At 37.9% G+C, this 14,224-nt stretch overlaps 1 protein-coding gene and 1 long non-coding RNA gene across 3 annotated transcripts in view; one reads left to right on the forward strand and one right to left on the reverse strand.

Annotated features, from left to right (window-relative positions):
- LOC129744506 (uncharacterized) overlaps nt 1–10,849 on the reverse strand; it is a 91,124-nt gene extending 80,275 nt beyond the window's left edge. Inside the window, exon 1 of one of the 2 annotated variants that reach the window (XM_055737068.1) lies at nt 10,415–10,849. The gene's annotated coding sequence lies outside the window, so the exon portion shown is untranslated. Of the gene's footprint in view, nt 1–10,325 lie in introns of both variants that reach the window. The other variant, XM_055737067.1, reaches the window with a different exon arrangement.
- Nucleotides 3,981–4,854, forward strand: LOC129744507 (uncharacterized). Its single transcript, XR_008736930.1, has 3 exons — nt 3,981–4,499; nt 4,555–4,651; nt 4,715–4,854. It is a non-coding gene; the product is annotated as an uncharacterized LOC129744507 (long non-coding RNA).
- Nucleotides 10,850–14,224: the final 3,375 nt, after the last annotated feature.

Consider the following 14,224-nt stretch of genomic DNA (forward strand, 5'->3'; position numbering starts at 1 on the left):
ATTATCCGCCCGAAAGGTAATTGGAGGTTGGGTAATTTCTACAATGGGAAAACAATTACACAGCGTCCCCGCTTTTCCACCCGCCCATCCAACTCTCCGACCACCACAAATTTTCTATGTGACATTAGTAAACCTTAACTCAACCTACGGAGAGATTCAGCTACTGAACGCACCTTTGGTTTTTTTTCTAGGTTAGGTATGAACCCCGTTGATGAGGACAATCCGGGCCGCTAGGTTTGCCCTTTTGGAACGTCAAACATGTTGAACGCAAATTCAAAGAAATGAAACATTTTTCATCGAGTATGAAATATGAACCTTTGGCAACCACATTTGAACCATCTTGGAAAATAAAAATTACCCGAAGATGCCACTCGGAAGTGAGGGTGGAGGAGTCGAGTCAGTCGTTGATTAGAAGGAACGACGATAATCACAGTGCGGTTACACCGTTTGGGTGCATACAACATGGTGAATAGCAGAGGAAAGCGGATAATCATAACATAATGATTCCAGCAGCGCTGGAAAATAACGTGACGATGTAGATCTCATTACCGGATATTGATTCAGTTTATGATTAGTACATGTCATGTCATATGAAGATTACACTTCATTTTAGTGTAGGGCTTTCTAAAGCTAGGATTTTGCTGTTAATTTCGTGTTGACAGCTGTAATTGTTTTGGTTGATAAAAATGGATTGCCGGAGCTGTTCTATCAAAATTCAATATTGCCATAACAGTATGAAGTTAGCATGCACTTATCACATTGCGGACCAAAGCCATAATCCTCATGCTATAAATTTAATAAGGAAACCCTACTTATTGGACAAAATTTAATACAGCATTTTTGGTAAATCAAGTATACTTCACTATCAAAATTTGGTCCAGTGGTTTTTGAGATATAGAATGCCGAATTTCGGTGTTTCCCGGCCAAGATTTCTTCATGGTCTTCAATGTGTTAAGACGATTTCGTTTTTAAAACTGACACAGGACGAACTTTTTCTTCATAAAAAAACAAAATCGTCACCCGAGACGATGCAAGTATATGGTTGCTTTACTCACCCACACACTTACCCCTAACACTGACAACCAGCCTTGCCAGATTTACGGATTTCTCCGTAGTTCTACGGATTTTAAGCATTTCTACGGATCTACGGATTGATGTTCGAAAACTACGGGTTTTCAGTATTTCCTACGAATTTTCTACGGATTATTGAAAAAATTCAAGGGATTCTGCGGATAGATCAAAACTGTACCTGACGACCAAAAAAAAAGGTCATCAAGTTTTATTTCGCCGAAATCAGTACATTTTTCGATTTCCGTCAAACTTACGGACTTTAGCGGTTTCCAATCTGGCAACGCTGCTGACAACTTCTACAGGTTGCAAAACTGGTGGACTTCTGATGAATGGATAAACGAAAACAATGACAGCAGTTAGTGCAAAACTCAAGGAGAACTAGGTTGCCACTGGCCATGAACGAAAACCTGACACAGTACTCGTTTGTTAATCGGACGCTACTGGGACCGACAACCGAAGACGTCCGATTGCCGAGGAAGCCTTGAAAGAAACACTATTTCGGTCGAAAAATTTACTCTAAACTTCTTCTCAGCACAATAATTGATATGTTATTGATGGTTGAGTTAGAAATAGTGAGAAAAACTGAATCGGATGAGTTTTGAAAGCTACAAACATTTGATAACCAATATTATACATGCAGATATAAACCAAAATATGAGCGCTAATAATCATAGCAGCTTTGCCTACTAGCGACACGGCGCATACGTCGCGACGTTGAAAATCATAACGACGTATAGTGAGTTTCCAAGGAGACTTGGAGTAAGCGATTGATGGCCTAAGGAAAATCAACAGTAAATAACATAAACAAAGTTTATGCACTACATGAAAATCGCCTACTGGACTGAAAAAAAGAATATCAAGTCTTCGAGTGACAGGAATCTCGCTAGTAAAAAGTGTCGCTAGTAAAACTGTCGCTATTCGGTTTGGTGCTATACACATATAATATATGAAAACAGCCGCATTGCCTGATAACACAGCCAAGCACAAAATATCATCAGTTAATGAACAGAAATCCGTCCAATAAGTGATTTAAAAAAAAATTAATGTTTGGAATTAATTCAAAAAATGTTCGACTATTGTCTAAAATTGGCTTTGGTCTCAGATCCAAAAATCGTCCGATTACCGATCATGTCCGATTACGAAGCATCCGGTTAACGAGCGAGTACTGTACTTTTGAAATATCTTCTTCCTAATGAATCCCGATTTTTTTCAACTGTTGAAGCAAGAAAGTGCTACCCACGTGCTTGCTATTTATGTTCTTGTGTGTATAGATTAAACCAACTTTTGGTCATGCGACACGAGCGTGCACGCGAGCAAGTCAGTCAGTCAGTGAGGCAACGTACACGGTAATTTTAAATTATTCAGAGATTTGTTTTGGTTCAGGAGTCGCACCATGTATGAAGATGAAAACAACTGAGTTGGAATCCATCAAAATTTTGAGTTGTTTTTCTTCAGCGGTAGCGATATTTGTTGACGCCCACTATTTCACTGAGTATAAATGAAAACAACTAAGAGAGATCCAAAATACGAAATGTTGATTTATTGGTTGCGATAGTCGGAGCTGCAGAAATCATGGTAAGTGTAACCTTTATTCTCATAAAAGATGGCAATAATACAGTAGGTATATCTATTTACTAATAATTACTGTGATTTTAAATAAATAAGTAATTTCAAATTAACAAAAAAAAAAATCCCAATTCATCTTCACTTGTAGGAATTTTTTCGGATCCGGGTAAACTTGAAACTTGATTTTTTTTTGTTTCCATTCAGGTTGGTTTTCACCGGATGTGGAGCAGCTTTCAGCCATTGGATGGGGAAGCCGAACATCTTTCATCGCTATCAAGGCACGAAATCGAAATGCGTCTATTAAAAACAATAATTAATTATTTTTTATACCGTAGGGGGTCTTCGTCTTTGGTGGCTGATGTCCTCGCGGATGGACGAAAAAAATAGTGGCAGCGCCGAGCAAGGTTGGTCTGAAAATCGCCCAGAAGATCACGCTGATGACGAGGATGATGCCAGATGATAAGGCCGAGCGCACCGATTTTTGGACTGGATGGCGAAAAACCCAGCATCGGAAAAAAATAAATTTTAACATAAAATAGTTACACCGTTGACGGCCCTGTTACCATCTAAATAGGCCGATGTTGACGCACGGAAGTGTTCTGATAAACCGAGAGATTTTCGTTGGCGCAGAGAAATTTTCGGTAGGTTTAGTTTTTTGTTTATATTTATATATTAGGACTTAGATCATTTTTCATATCCAGATCGCGTTGGCTCTACCGGCTAGACCAGCACGGATGCGGCTAAGGTTTTCGCTACTGGGATCGATGGAAGTCGGACCACACCGGACGCTCTCCACGGGGAAAAACGACATAGGGAAATTCGTCTGTTGGCAGGAGAGGAAGATATGTCAACACAAAAAATGTTGGTTTCCACTCATCGATCTTCGACGAAAAAAGATGCGACCGAAAATAAACGTTTTTCATGCAGTTGTTTCAATTTATTTAATTTAAGTAGAAAATTTACTTTGATTCTTTAAAAAAAAATAGAATCCCTTTCGAAACCGTATTAAAACTTTAAAAACTCTGAGTTGTTTTGGCTCAGACCGTTCAGACGCTCATTAAAAATGCTTGATTGAAAATAACTCAAAATTCGCAAAAACCCGTACAATTCATTTCTGAGTTTTGCCGCTCTAATCAAAATTTGAGTTTTCCCAGTTTTGGCGCATTTTGAATTCTTTTCCTTCAAATCTGAGTCAAGGAGAATTAGAGTGTAGGCACAACAAACAAAACAGAGTCAGTCATTGATCTATTATTAATCGTAAAATCACGACAATGGCTATGGTTGGTAGAATAAGGACAAAGAGCGGCCTCCGGTACACTGAACCAAATTGGGCGATGAAATTTATAGGATCATTTTAATAAATCTTATTATTTACAGTCAAATTTAAGCTACTAAATTATCCTTTAAAAAGTATAAGAAAAACCAATAAATTATGTCTACCTCACTCACTTGTTGAAATGCATAGGAAAATCCAATAATTATTAAACATAATTGGGCTATAAAATTTATAGCGTCAATCCAATAAATTATATCATTCAGTCTATGATAGAACCTAACGATAAATTCAATACGATATATGGGAAAATCCAATAAATTAAAGAAGCTTGTTATACCTAGCAAAACATATATAAAATTTCTATACATTTCATCATTCTGTGTTAGTATTTAAGTTGGCGTACATGAGTCGTGGAAGAAATCCGTTTCAATATTTTTTGGGAAACATAAACCCATAGAAGAACGTGGAAGAACGATTGTTTGTGTACTTCGAGCCAGTAATTTGTCGCCGGAAGATTTTACCAGCTGAATGGCAGCATCGCAAACATAAATACCATCGCGGTAATATAAGCCGAAAACTTATGAGTGTAAGTTGCGAAAATGGAACGGCTGAACTTCTTATTTTGGTATCTATCCTTACAGGTAAATCAGGTCTTAAAACGACGGGCAGCAGTGGAGCAGAACAGATCCGGACTTCAGCGAGTACCTGCACGGTTCAATTCTTGCCAGCCAAGCATAGGTAATTAATTTTCTTTCAAAAAATTAATTCGTTTGAAACTAAATATGCGGATTTTTCTTCCAGGAAACATCATTAATTCACTGGAACAGCAGCACCCAACCCACTAAATCAGGATTTAAGCACCAGGTTCAACATGCACCAGGCAATGGAACTGCCCCCAACCACACACAAAAAGTTTTTAAAGTGCAGTGCAGTATAACATTTTTTGTACGATTTTTGAATGTTGATTTGCTATATTAAATGTTTGAACATCGAGATAAATTTGTTAAATTATTCAAAGATGAGAAATTGAAATGGAGTTACAAGCATATTTGATTGCAATGATGGAACCATTCATTACACTAGGTTAAGTAATAAATCCTATTAAATTTGCTCTCCATAACATTCATTGGAATTTCTAATAAAATTAATCATAAGTCTTCTGATAAAAAGTATTGGATTTTCCTTTAGTGCGAAAACACTAAAATTCCCAATAAACCTTATAGCCAGATTTTGTTCAGTGTAGAAAGACGAATTGGCGCAGGGAGCAAAGATTTTAAAGGCTGCTGCTATGAACAAAATTGTTTTTGATTCGGCCTCCGGTAGAAAAACGGCTTGGCACAGAGAGCACAGATTTTGGAGGCTGCTGTTACGAACGAAATTGTTTCTGATTCGGTCACTGGAAAAAGACGGAATGGCTTTGGAAGCGCAGATTTTTTAGTCTGCTGCTGCTAATGGTTTGTTTTGGTTTTGCCTTCCGGTGGACAAAGACGGAATGAGAAGCGCGGATTTTCAGGACTGTTGCGGATAATTTTTTGCTTTGATTTGGCCATCCAATGGAAAAAGACGGAATGGATTTGGAAGCGCAGATTTTCAGGCAGCTTCTGCTGATTTAACCTTCTGGAATTGGCTTTACTGATATTTAAGGCTGCTGCTGGTTGTTTGTTTTGGTTTGGCTTTCCGGTGGGAAAAACAGAATTGGATAAAGAAGCGCAGAGAGGGAGATGAGATGTAGGATATGAAGAAATTAAATAAAATTTGTAGGATGGAGAGTAAAAATGTGGAATAAGGAATCAAAAATTAAACAAAATTGGTAAACAAAATATTTTTCTAGAGAAAAAAAGACAAAGACAATTGAGAATAGAGGCGAGAAGGCATGTAGGGATAAGATGAAGGATATGCAGAAAATAATTCAAATTAAATTAAAAATAAAATAAAATAATAGTTGTATTTGGAAACACTGAAGATAAATAAAATAAAATAAATAAAATAAAAACACCAGGCAAAACAAACAAAACAGAGTCACAGTCTTAATTGAGATTCATAAGAATCGTAAAATCACGACAGCGGTCAAGTGGCCCGACAGCGCCGATGCGGAAGACCGAAACATTCTGCACATTTGGCGACCGTGGCAGGTGGTTGGTAATCGAATTGTGGTTTGTTACCAAATTGGAAACAACAATCTTCAAAGTTGTACACGCCCAAAAATTTTACCAATAGTTGGAGTTATAAAATTATTAAATTATGATAAAATGCGAAAAGTGAATTGTAGTTTATTTCAAATGTGGTGAAATGCTATTCTGGATGAAAAATTGAAAGAACAGAAAAGCACCAGAGCGAATTAGGAAGACTGCTTGGTGCGAGAAAAATATTCAAGCGAGTTGTGAGGACAGCTTGACGTAAATGAAAAAAAAAATCACCGATAAGCGAGTTGAGACGACAGCTTGGTGATCAAGCGAGTTGAGAGGACAGCTCGACATAAATGAGAAAAAAAATCACCAATAAGCGGGTTTATATGACAGCTTGACATAAATGCAAAAAAATCACCGTTGAGCAAGGTGACAGGACAACTTTACATAAATATAAAAAAAAATCACTGATAAGCGAGTCGAGAGGACTGTTTGGTGATCAAGCGGGATGATATGAAAGCTTGACATAAATGTAAAAAAATCACCGAGTTGAGAGGACAGCTTGGTGATCAAGCGTGAATAGTTTGAAATAAACGAGAAAAAACACCATACACGGTAATTTCAAATTATTCAGAGACTGATTTGTTTTGGTTCAGAAGTCTCACCATGTATGAAGATGAAAACAACTGAGTTGGAATTATTCAAAATTCTGAGTTGTTTTCATCTAGGGAGTTTCAAAACCTAGGACTTAGCGAAGACGCACACTTTTTCGAGCAAAATAAATGAAAACAACTCAGAGACTTCCAAAACCAAATTTGATTGTTTAGATTCGATGGTCGGACACAGTTAACGAAATAATCATGGTGAGTATAACTTTAAATTATTGACAAAATACAGAATGAAAAAAGTTATGTGATTTCAAAAGAATAAAAACAAAATCAAACAAATTTATTCTTCTTCCAGCAATCTCTACGAAAGCCATCATTCACAACTGTAAGTATAATTTTCTCAAAATTTATAAGTGTAAATCATTTTCTTCTATGGCGTTTCCCTTTTTCTTGTTTTTCAAATCAGCTCAAAACAAACCGAGAGGGCTGGCGGCTGAGCGTGACAAGTTGGACAGCTCATAGTTCCACCGGCTGGATGCGTTCAAATGGACCGAATTTTTCGAGGTAAAAATAAAATAAGCTGGATATAAATTTACGCATTCATATCCTAAATATACCGCACAACAGTCATTTTCTTTTTCAAATCCGAAATTATATTCAAAACCGCTTTAAAATTTCATAATTTTTTTATTTTTTTCCATTCAGTCGATTCCTGAACAAGTCTGAACCACCCTGAACAAAAACAACTCAAAATGCGCGAAAACCCCTACTATTCATTTCTGAGTTGTGCCGTTCTAATCAAAATTTGAGTTTTCCCAGTTTTGGCGCATTTTGAATTGTTTTCCTTCAAATCTGAGTCAAGGAGAATTAGAGTGTAAATCAAGTTACGAGGGCAGCTGGATGTGAAAGGAAACCCAAAACAAGGGCAGTTTGACATAAATTATAAATAAAAGAAAATCTTTTAAGCGAGTTGAGATGGCTGCTGGGTGAAAATGAAAACTCATGAGGGTTGTGACGGCATGAAAAAAATAATTATAAAAATAATAATCCTAAGTTGAATGATCTGTCAAGAATATGTGGAATAAAAAAATACCGTGATGGAAGTAAGGAGGACACCTTGGAATGAATGGAATCTTGAGGGAGTTGAACAAACATCATAAAGCTTAAAACTACTTTCATATTCAAAATTTTTTGATTCCATCACTATCTGTTTTGGTTGCTACTCGCCAAATTTACGATCGATTTTATCACGCTTTTCCAGAAAAAAATAATTTATCAATTTGAAAAACATTGTTATATAGGGAAAGATAATAATTTTCCAGATCTAGTTCACTTGTGTCTGCAATCGTAATTTGAATAAGAAATTCGTTTGTATCTTTCGAATGCTTCCAAAACATACTCTAGGTAAGTTTTGTAATGAGAGGTTGCCAGATTTTTTCCAGAACGTGTCCGGGCCAGACAAATCCGGGATATTATATCTTAAAACTTGACAAAATCCGGACATTTGTTTTCCAAATTTTCAACCCAAAATCTAGGCAAATTTGGTCGAAACACAGGAGAAGATAAAGACATAAACAGATAGAAAAAAATCATCGGAACTCATCATCTGCTTATAAATTTTTTTTAAAGCTTCTTAAAAACCGATGATTATTTTGATGAAATTTTCTCATATTTCTTAAAAAAAAATAAAAATAAAAAAAATGCAAAAAAAAAACAATATCTAAATGGGAAATCTTTTTTTTTTCAATCGAACACAAACTCATACATGATCTCAAAAAAACTTGATATTTCCTTGAAGAGATTCTTTTTACTCTACTCTAAGCGTACATCTTTCGATAATATGATGGCTAGCAACTTACAAATGCTAAAACCACCAACCCTTAATAATGTAAATGAATTAAATTTATCATTTTAAGGCATATTTATTACATGAGAATTGATTATTATTCATTTCAGACCATTAACAAATAATATTTTTAAAGCTTCTCTAAATTCACTTTAACGCAAAATTCTTGCCAATTTTTTATCGTGATATAATCGAAAAACCATTGTACATGTATGTATTGTCAGTTAGAGAGAAAACATTGAATATCATGCATTCAACTTCTCCAAAATTAAGGATGTTCGCCGGAGCTGCACATGGTTTTGACTATCACGGACATCTGATTGAACTGCCATTCAAGGGCGTGATGAATTTTTCACTGTTGGCGACTTCCAAGCTTAGGAGCTCCAGACCGGTCTGCACAGCGAAAAGTCTTGATTATGGTTTACACTCGAACCTAAACTTGTGATAGTTGGTTCAATTTATCAATACTTCATTGCCTTAGCCCAAATGTTATCTCAAATTATTTAATTATGCTTTCAATACATTTGTTCATTATGACGCAGAACATTAGGAAATTCTAAAAAAATTGCACTCCGTATGAGTCCCAAGCCCATCTCGAACGAATGGATAATAAATTGTATCAAAATACGACTACCCTAGATTTAATTATTCAAATCGATTCCGAGATATTTATGTTCCACGGTGAATGTTCTGGTCCGATCTGATCTGTCAAGTGATCTTCATACATATAAATTTTCGTTCGAAAAAAATGGTTCCACTGCCGTTTTCGGTGCTTGTTGTTTGGCCTTATACGTGATTGTTCTCTTATTAAACTTTTGTAGAATCCCCTTCGTTCCTCTCTCTCTCATCCCCGCTTATTTCCGTTTTCCTCGATCCTTTCCGAGAGGCTCGGACACACACCGGTTACTTCATTATGCAAGCCTTCGCCAACTTCGCATTTGGTCTCTCCGGTGTAGCGGTAAAAATGATTCTTCTGTCCACCTTCGGTATCGCATTGTCGGCCGGTCTCAATCAGCCAGAACCAGAACCAGCATCATCAGCATCTTCGCCAAATGAATACCAACCACCACTTCTGTCTACCATCAATGTCCATCCATCAGACGACGGACGAGGCAAAGCGTTTGGTTGCAATCAGTGCAAATCTGACCGACGACCAAACGAAGCTGCTGCACAAAGCAGAGATCGGAAAGATCTTATTCTGTAAACCTCTTTCTTCTGTTCCTTCCAGCAGGAGTTTTGTTTTGCCTCAACGTCTCGCATATATGCATTTTAACTCGCGATAATCCTTTTTAATTTACTCTTCAACTCTTATTGAATCCTTGAACTTTTCGCATTTTTTTCTAGAAGCGAAGTCCTTATAATTACGTTTATTAAAAAAGCCATAAATCCATAGAACATTCCCTGGGGGATAAACTTCCACTTTTGCCATACTTTGCATGCCAAAATTGTCCCTTGGTGTCGCTGCCAAAGGATCACAGAAGGCTTGGTCCGTTTTCGAGTATGGGGCACCACTATACACAAAATACGCAATCCATTTACTTGTGGTAAAGAATAACAGCAGCATCAAAATCGCCGACCCAATACCAAACATTTATCGAAAAGAGATAAAATTGCCATATACATACATTATAAATCGGCACACAGTCACACAACAGAAATCACTCACACCCGATCGGAAATCAAATCCGAGATTGAGAGAGAACGAACGTATAAAAAACCAAAACTCCCAAACTGTAAGGAAAAAGATTCGTATCCTTACGCGGTTGCACAAAACACAAACACGAGCTAGACAGAGAGAGCACCCATAAAAAAAACAAAAATAACAAACGAACCTGCACAAACGGGACGAATTGGAGAGAGCGAACGAGACAGGAGTCAATCGCTCACACACAGATACACCAAACTACAAACAATCACTCACAGTCGCGTTTTTTTGTTCTCCTCATACTGGTTTTCATTCATGGAACCATCCCGAGAAAGTATTTCACATCTCCGCTTTTTTTGATTCTCCGTTCTTCTCTTAATGGTGCAAAATTTTGGCACGATTTTTCTTCACCTTTTTTATCGACGCTCACGAACCCCGACGATGCGCCACTACTAAATCGACAACGAGATGAATTCCGAAAAATTCTATGATCAATTAACTTCTTCACTAGGTCCTCGATCAATCACTTCCGTTTATCCATTCCAACAGTTGAAAAGAGTATCTGCCCAAGAAGATTGTCCAGTCCGTTCTAAATTAGCACCGAGAGGACACACTCTAAACGAGCCGAAATAATAATTTTTTTTTGTTTAGGCGAGGAGACCGAATGTCTGTCTATCGGGCGGACACAGAGACAGAACCGAATCCGCTAACTGTACATTCTCGACTGAATGGAGTTGGGTCGCGCGAGTGAGTGAGATTGCGATAGCTCGAATTCGATCGAGCCGGTGAATGAGTACAATAACAACAATGGGAGTTGGGAGAAAGCGAGAGAATAGGTTTGCTCTCACGCCAGAGAAGGTTTTTCACTTCTCCAGACAAAGATAATGAATAAACAACACGCTACGAAGATGGGACGGGGCCGGTGCTGCCATCCGGTAGTTCATGATTGAACTAAGGTTTGGATTGCCAAATGTGTGCGGTCTTGCTGTGAAGGGTTCCGAGCCAAAGTGGATCAATTTACTTCCTTTTTTCTCAGGGATTTTAAACCAAGTAAACAAATGTAAATCACAACCCTACCAAGTTACATGAATAAAGCCAGCCGGTTATTTGTGTTTTATTATAATTTCATCATGGTTTGTTTGATCCCCAACTTAAATCCAAATATTTCGGAAATGCGTAGATATTTTTGAGTCGAATATTCACAAAAAATACTCTAAAGATGAAAAGGACTTAACCCATGATATTTTTATTGGGAGTTTTCAGTCGCATGCAGACGTAGAACGTGGCCGCACGCGTCTGTTCAACAACAACAACCGAGCGTCTGTTATCCAGGTCAGGCAGGGTCGGCTCAAACAGCGTCTGTCTTGCAGCGAGCGACTGAATTTATGAAATGCGGCTCCCGCCAGCTAAGACCAAGATAGCAGTTCCATGGCGGGATTGGAACCGTAGGCTAACAACCTACTGCTCTAGATTTATTAAATTGTTATGGGATCCGAAAGAAATGACTGACCTGGAACTTTGGTGACGACTTTTAGCTAAAATCACGGACACAAATTGAACCTTGGAACGTTTTAACAAGCAAGCTGGCTCAACTTGCTAAAGAAGCTAGTCGCCTCAAGCTTGAAATTCTGGGACTAAGCGAAGTCCATTGGCCTAATACTGGAGAACACAAGACACATTCCGGGCAAGTTCTGCTTTACTCTGGCAAACGAAGAGAACATACTACTCGGGAATGAGGAGTTGGTTTCCTGTTAAGCCCGATTTGCAGGAGAAAGAGCTAAAACTGAACAGCGTCATTGAGAAAATTCCGAAGGGTAACATTTAAAATCCACTTAGGTGACTTCATCGCAAAAATTGGCTCCGACAATCAGGACATTGAGCGCATCATGGGGTGCCATGGAAGAAGGAGCCTTTTTTTTAATAATTCTTTATTTGAAACGGCTCATACCTTAAGGTTTTAAGGAGCCAAACTCGTTTTTGTTTTTACATTGTTTGCTTAGCTTAGCTTAAAAGATGATAGAAAGGGAAATATAGGATTAAAGGCGCAGATCGATTGCTTTAAGGTAGAAGAAGATTTCGAACATGTAGTCCAAATCTAGCACAGCTAGCACATCCCTCACTGGAACGTTAGGTGGTTTTCCTCGGGCCCAAGAAGGAGCCTTCTTGATGTCCGCAACAAACGAATCGCAAACATTGCATCTGACCATCACCTCGTCCTTGGCGAGATACGACTGAGAGTTGCGCGTGTCCAACGGCGCGAGGAGAAAGTCGGGTGGCGATACGACGTCAGCCGGTTGGAGAATCCAGAGGTGAAAAGGGCATACCGTCAACTGGGGCAACATGCAACAATTTTCAACTTCAATGGCTTCTAAAAAACTTATGTTCACAATTAATCCTACCCCTTATGCATCAAAAGTTTTAAGGATGCTGGGGTATCAAATTGGCGTAGTTAGAAAAATTATAGGTTTCTTCAGTTTTTTTTAATTTTCTAAAAACATGCGATTTTCACCCTTCTTAGAAAATGGGGTAACTTGCAACAAACTTTGTTTGTAATGAAAAATCTTATGAACACATACAAAAATTTATAGTTTTTAATATATTAGCGATGCCTAAAAGATCATTACGCATGACAACACCAATTGCAGTAGTTTTTGGGTCTGTAATAACTAATTTTCACATTTTTTTCTGAAATTGAAGATGCTGCATACATTTAGGGGTTAAATAATACTACGAAAAATTCTAAAAGCTGAAATCATTAAAATAAATGTTTGGATGAATGAAATTTCAATGTTTACAAACGCGTGATGCAAAACATTCATATTCCAACACATGGAAACAAGATTTACAAGGTATTTCTTTGATTTGCATTTTGTTGCATTTAACCCCAGACACCTAACGGAATTTTGAATTATTTATTTAAAAAAATTGGGTGATTGTTCGAAAAATATTTTTACACCAACAATGTTGGTATAACATGAGGAAACCAGTAAAAAGTTTGTAGGTAATATTATCAAGCCAATCTGTCATACTGGGTAAAGTTTTTTTCGGCATCAAAAAATGTTAAAATTTGTACATTTATTGCTCGATTTTTCAAATTTTACATAAAAATGAAAAACTTAAGAAAACTAGCTTAAAATGTGAGAAATTATGTCATCATCATTTTGTGATCATAAAAAGATAACTTTATAACAATACATTAAATTAAACATTGATTTAATGTAGTGTTATATAAATGTTGCATCGAACCCCGCTGTTGCATGATGCCCCGTTTGACGGTACGTTGAACAGCTAGAATCCCGAGCCTCGGAATTGCCGAGAGATGGTCGAATAACAGTGGTGTGGAATTAAGAACGCCTTAATCACGACGAGCCATGGTACTCTCGGTAAAGTTTGTGGAAGAAGAAGTGAATGGATGTCGGATGAAACTTAGAGGATGGTCGATGATCGGAGAGAGGCGAATGTCGGAATTGAGCAGTCATGTACCGGGTCAGCCAAGACAGCCGCCCGCTTACGATATGCAGAGCTAGAAAATGCAGTTAAACGAGCTTGTAGACGAGACAAGAGAGCCTGGACAAACTCCCTAGCCGAAGAGGAAGAAAGAGCCGCCGCCATTCCAGATATCCGATTACTTTATAACATTTCTCGCCGCCTCAGTGGTGCAAGGACTAATGTAAGAATGCCGCTGAAAGACCGAGCAGGTCAGTTATTGACCGATCGAACAGATCAGCTCAAACGATGGACTGAGCACTTCGAACAACTCTTCCGAGTCACGAATAGCGATGGCCAACAGAACCCGCAGCTCGTAGCGCCAACTGTAAGTCGCATTAATGGCGTCAACTCGGAAGCGGATTTTTCCCACTGGTGACTCACCGATAGGTGTTGTTGTTCTTTGTTGCTAATTTCTTTTGTAAATTTTCCCTAGACACTTTAGCACCTGTCAAATCAAGAGCCGGTCGGTATTCATATCTGGCTCCTGGCTCGCTTTTTTAAAACCCAGGAGCAAAATAACACCTGGTTTGAAACCTTGCGGTGCGCCGTCGAAGTGTCAAAATAGAGTGTTATTATAGCTTTGACACGTGACAGCCG

Source organism: Uranotaenia lowii, chromosome 2, assembly GCF_029784155.1.
Source record: "Uranotaenia lowii strain MFRU-FL chromosome 2, ASM2978415v1, whole genome shotgun sequence".
Classification (NCBI taxonomy): Eukaryota; Metazoa; Arthropoda; class Insecta; order Diptera; family Culicidae; genus Uranotaenia; species Uranotaenia lowii.